The 6,232-nt window shown below is 40.1% G+C and overlaps 1 long non-coding RNA gene across 1 annotated transcript; it reads right to left on the bottom strand.

The window, feature by feature from the left end:
* Nucleotides 1–2,057: 2,057 nt before the first annotated feature.
* On the bottom strand, nt 2,058–4,322 carry LOC148897990 (uncharacterized). The gene is made up of 5 exons (XR_016114963.1): nt 4,297–4,322; nt 3,490–3,565; nt 3,348–3,386; nt 2,853–2,939; nt 2,058–2,750 (listed from the first exon to the last, which is right to left on the bottom strand). It is a non-coding gene; the product is annotated as an uncharacterized LOC148897990 (long non-coding RNA).
* Between the last annotated feature and the right edge of the window lie 1,910 nt (nt 4,323–6,232).

The following is a 6,232-nucleotide window of genomic DNA, read 5'->3' as shown; positions in this document are numbered from 1 at the left end:
AGTCAGCGCTGCTGCGAAAGGAGATGACAAACTAAAAGAGAGCGCAAGGAGGACAAAAAGGTCCGGATGGAAATTTCTTTGAAACTTTGGACAGCACCTGGCTGAGCAACATTACCTCAAATCCAAACCAACTAATTGCAGGGAAAAGAATCAGATCTATGCAGGCTATAAAGTCATGGATTTTGATTCCAAATCCAAAAAGGGTTCGCGGTGTCGAGAAACGACCGATACGGATTGTTTCTAGACTGATGCCAAAACCAATATTTGGCTCACAAAAATTTAGATGAGAACTTCCGATAAGAAGTCCAAGATGGCTCCCAAGTAGGCAGCCATTTTTTTGCCTTGTTTTTGTGTTTTCTTTTGTCACTTTGAGTTGTTGTGCGTCATGTGGAATGGATATGGATTGTTTTTCAGCAATTTTGGTCACAACATTCATCAAGGAGGAGACGGTGCTGAGCGTTTGCGTCTGGGGCAGCACGAATATGCCAGCACTGATTTTGATTGGGAGGAATGTCTGCCATTTGACAATCATCGCTGGAGAGCTCTGGGGCGATTGTGCTTTTTGCCGGCTGCAATGGGCAACATTTTCACAGCCCCACTTTGTTTCGCGGAAAGGTCGGTGCTGTTGGACAGTCTGCGGCTGGTTGGATGCATGGCTTGAGGAGCCCACGATAAGAAGAAAGGAGCGTCAGCGCAGAGCGCCGATGCGTATGTGGAACTGCCGCGGCTTGGAATTGAAGCGGATTTATGTGGGGCAGGAGATGTGAGACAATCTCTTTACGTCAATGGATACTACAGCTTCATATTTGCTTTGAGCATTTAGCTTGTAGTAGATGTGCACATTCTACCATGATGACAATTATCCACTGGTGAAAAGAGGGCTTTGATCCTCTCCGCTTTCATCTATAACTGCTTCATGTAACAAACACGGTACAGAAAGTGCTTAAAAATGAATTACTCTCTGTGTCTTTGTGTTGTCATATTATTTGTTTTTGTTCTTTTGACTTAAAGCTGGCGCAGTGAGAGTGGCTGCCTTTCCAGCCACTATACTGTATATTTTTTGACTTCTTTCATTCCTTTCCTTTTTTTTGTCATCACTTTGCTGCTGTGAAATGTAAATTTCTCCACTGTGAGACTAATAAAGGCTAATCCACTCCATTTTTTTAAGAAACATAGTTTTAACCAGAGATGAAGGACTCCGTTTCTATGAATTCACTGACGGACTCAAGTTGCTATTTTTACGATTTCCTTGCCAAAAAATTGGGAACGTTTTCGGACTTCGGTATCAGAGTGACTATCTGAGTCTTGATAAATCATCTTGACTTGCATGATTATTCTGGTATTCTGTTCTAAACTGTGAGTTTGTCCTGCTTCTGTCTCCTGTGCTTCAAACAACTCTGAATTGAACTGTCAAACTAAAAATGACAACAAAATATATGATACAATACATTGATTTCTGTAGCATTTTACAACAGCTGGATCTCTAAGAAAACACTTAACATGGACATATCATACGCAGGAAATTAAAGCAGTCACAAAGATACTAGAAAGCAAAACTACACTGTAAAACCCAACAAGTTGAAAGTACTCAAAATTTATATGGCAACTGATTACGTCAAAATTTTTGAGTACAGTTAACTCAAAATGTTTGAGTAGAGTTAACTCAAAATGTTTGAGTACAGTTAACTCAAAATGTTCAAGTAGTTTACTCAAAATGTTTGAGTAGTGTAAATAAATTTTATGAGTTTGTCTGAACTTAAAAGTTATGAGTTTGATTGAGCTTAAATGTTATGAGTTTGCCTGAACTTAAAAGATGTACTTTCAGTTTACTCTAATGTTTTCTTAATTTTTAAATTAAAATTAGGTTTCATATTTAAGCTTAACCAACTCAAATTTATAATGTTCCATGAAAACATATATTCATGTATACTGCACTTGCATTTGCCTTCTATGTCTAAAAACAAAAACACACCTCACGTCTGTTTTAGTTCACATTTTTTTATTAAGGTTTAAAACAACCTTTGATAAAACAAATGATAACAGTACCAAAATGCACAGCATGTCCACGTACCAAAACAACAAATACACCCCTGAGCAGAAGATGTGACATAAACACAACAAAACAGAAAAAAAACAACAAATTATACTCTGCTGTTCTGTTAAAAAAATTAATTCTTTGAAAAGCATATACTTGAATAAATACAACCGAATACATTTCAATGTACTCGTTATAAGGTGCAAATCAAGGTAAAACTTACTAAAAACAAACACAGTATTCCTGAAACGAAAAAAGACATTCTGGTGGAATCCAAGTTTACATATCAAAGTATTAATATAAAATCAGTCACAAACAGGTATACAAAGCAGAGTAAAACTGAAGTTACTTATCGAGTGTTGCTTTGTTCCGTAATATTGGAGGCACTGGTGCCTTCAATATTGCGGAACAAAGCATTTTTCAAACTTAGCAAGCATGGTTTGAGTGGTCTGTTATCATGAAGACACAGCAGTATTTTCTGAATGAAGGTGAATGTGAGGATTAATTTTCTTGGATAATCTAAATGCAATGCATACATTAAACCAAACAAGAGGAGGTGTGCATCAGCCAACCTGGGGAGACATCTCACAATAATGCCATCTTCTATCACAACAGAAATGCTGTCGGGGTTAAACAAGATGGCACCAGTGAGGTTGTCAGTTGTTACGGAGAGAAGTGCGACAGGAGTGTTTTCAATGTCTGGATCCTCTTCCCACTGCAAAATACACACAAACGTACACGTACAGAATAAAGTAAAAGGTTATAGCATATATTGTGGCCATAGATAGACATTTGTGTTAAGTCAGGTAATACATACATTGCATGTCTTGAAGAACTCGGAGTCATCTTCGCCCGAGTATCCAGGGATGTAGAACACAGTTTGCATCTCCAGTCCATGTTAGGCCTGCAATTACATTAAACATTTTTCAAGAATGAGTACGTGTTTGGATAAGCAAAGTAAAGTTGGTGTGATTCTAGTGGGTCCAAATTAAAGACAGTTACGGATTATTATAGCTCAAATCCAAGCATATCCTTCGTAATAGTTTGGAACCTCTGCACTATCCCTATTGCAATTTAACAACTGCATCACTGTAATGATTAATGAACATCAGTTGTTGGTAAGAGCAGAGGAGAATGTGAGACTTGAGATTGTTTTAAAGAAAGAACAATCAATGAAGTCTCAACTAATGGTGTAAAATACTCCAATATATGTTAAAAAGGTAAAATTCTGTTCAATATAAAAAATACCTACATGTAGTATGATATTCATCAGGTAATTAAGAATATAGCACAAATAAAAATGTAAACATACCTTCGATAATGGTGGTGTTGCTCAATTTGCACCCGGGGGCTGAAGGTTGAAGAGAAAAAAACATGACAATGAATGTAATCCTTTAATTTAATAAAACACATTTATCCATGTTAACTTTTTAAGTTTAATAAATCTAATGTACCAGATTAAATGATGCAATCAAACCAGTCAGGCGTTTGCAGTTTGATGACTTGGCCTCCAGCAGCTCTCTCGGTATCCTTAAAATGCCAAAAATACATTTTAAAAAAAGTTCATGTTTAATTTACACATGCATAACCATTTAAACTGCATCAATTGTACATATTCCAATCCACTGTACATTTTTTGGCTATCATTATATTTACTTAGTGCATTCTTAAAACTGCAGCACTACCGCTGCACGTGTATAGATATCTTAAGCCTATAGCTTGTGCTGGACACTGACACGCGGTCCTGTCGTTTGCAAACAAAGTTAACTCAAAGCATTAACCTGCTGGGCGTTGCAGCCACGGCGTGGAGGATTTCGTGTGACCCTTTTATATAAACCTTAATTTTATACCCATTTGACGATTACTCTCGGACCTTCGCGGACACAAACATAACCTGCAACAGATATTACTCGGCCACCGCCCAACTAAACCTGCGCGGTACTATTATCTAAATAACACTTCTGTGTCTTTCAACAGACAAGAGACGTTTAAGAAAAATTCATACATATATCGCCACAGCGCTTAACATAGGAGAAGTCCCGGGCTCAAGACAACGCAGCTGAAAGAGTGGATGAGAAGGCCTCAGTCGCAAGCACGAACACGGACTAGCATCTTTGCTAACTTGTGAAAGGCGGCAAGTTCCACAAACTGACTTTCCAATTTTGCCGTCGACACAACAAAATATCCTTTTTCTGTGCACCGACTACAGAATTGATAAACTGGGTCCTCGTAATATTAAATAATGTTGTTTGTCTTCTCACCTGAATTCGTGGGTCTCAGCCGTCGAGAAGTAAAAATGGCCCCGGTGAGACCGCGCCCGGTGAGACCACGCCTGCGGTGACGTCATCACGCAGCGTTCTGCCGTTTACTCAAAATATATAAGTATACGACAGCCATGAACTCAAAAGTATTGATTTACTGCAAATTAAAAACGCATGACTATTCAGAAAACTCAAAACGTTTAAGTTTTTGAAACAAAAAATCGGCTTTTGAGTTGACTGACCTCAATGACTTTGAGTCAGTAGTACTGTTCGGGTTTACAGTGTAAGATCAAGTCTATTTAACCCAACCCCATACAGCAACAACAACTTTTGGATTAGATTGGATTGGATTTGCCTTTATTAGTCTCGCAGTGGAGAAATTTACATTTCACAGCAGTAATGTGATGAACGGAATGAAAGTATAAACACAAAATACATGAGCTGCTCTCGCAGCCACTCTCGCGGCGGCGCCATCTTGAAGTCAAAAGAACAAAAAAAATACATAACAAATAATATGACAAAACAAAGACACAGAGAGTCATTCCTTCTTAAGCATGTTCTGTACACTCTTTGTTACATGAAGCAGTTCTAGATGAAAGAGAAGAGGATCAAAGCGTCTTTTCACCAGTGGATCAGGGACATCATGGTGGAATGTGCACATCATCTACAAGCTAAATGTTGAAAGCAAACCCTCAGCTGTAGCATCCATTGACGAAAAAAGATTGTCTCAGATCTCCTGTCCCGCATAAATCCGCTTCAATTCCATGCCGCGACAATTCCACATCCGCATCGGCGCTCTGCGCTGACGCTCCTTTCTTCTTACCGCGGGCTCCTCAAGCCATGCATCCATCCAGCCGCAGACTGTCCAACAGCACCGACCTTTCCGCTGAACAAAGTGGGGCTGTTAAGATGCTGCCCATTACAGGCGCAAAAAAAGCACAATCGCCCGAGAGCTGTCCAGCGATGACAGTCAAATGGGACCGACATTCCTCCCTTTCAAAAACAGTATGACAGCGGTTGCGCTGAAAAGGCGCAATCGCTCAGCAGTCTCCTCTTTGATGAATGTTGTGGCCAAAAATGCTGAAAAACAGTGCATATCCGTTCCACACGACGCACAACACAAAGTGATAAAAAAAAAGCAAGACGGCTGCCTACTCGGGCGCCATCTTGGACTCCTTAAAAAAGCAAAACATTATGCTAACTTAATTTTAATTTATAGTAGCTAATGCCACAGAGAGGCTATGAAACCACAGTTCCAAACTTTGTAATGACTTCTATTTAAACACAAACAGCAACACGTGAGATTTTGTAACTCGTCCTACCTTTTGGCTACTGCGCTCACAGCTTTTCTTCTCGTAACTTCATTCCATGTGAACAATCAATGTCTTGATGGATAACAAGCATGGCACATCTCACCTTCCTCTATAGGGAGAGCTGACACAATCATTCACGGCCGCTACCATTTCCATCCACACACACACACACACACACACACACACACACACACACACACACACACACACACACACACACACACACACACACACACACACACACACATGCACGCACACAAATACACACACTCATGCATACGCGCATTTCCACACACACACACGCCCGCACACACACACACACACACACACACACACACACACACACACACACACACACACGCAAACTAACTCAATCATTGGCACACACAGGTGTGGTCCGGTCCATACACGTACACACTCAGCCCTCAGTGGCAATCTATAAGAGCCCTGAGCCTCAGGCGACCTTGAGACACATCACTCTGGCCTTGCCAATAGCATTGTGTGTGTTTGTGTGCGTGTGTGTGTGTGTGTGTGTGTGTGTGTGTGTGTGTGTGTGTGTGTGTGTGTGTGTGTGTGTGTGTGTGTGTGTGGATGCATATGTGATACACATTGCTATCGTATCT

The sequence above is a fragment of the Hippocampus bargibanti genome, linkage group LG05 (assembly GCF_051943395.1).
Source record: "Hippocampus bargibanti isolate YZ-2025 linkage group LG05, ASM5194339v1, whole genome shotgun sequence".
In the NCBI taxonomy this organism is placed as follows: domain Eukaryota; kingdom Metazoa; phylum Chordata; class Actinopteri; order Syngnathiformes; family Syngnathidae; genus Hippocampus; species Hippocampus bargibanti.
This window is presented reverse-complemented; position numbering and strand designations above follow the sequence as displayed.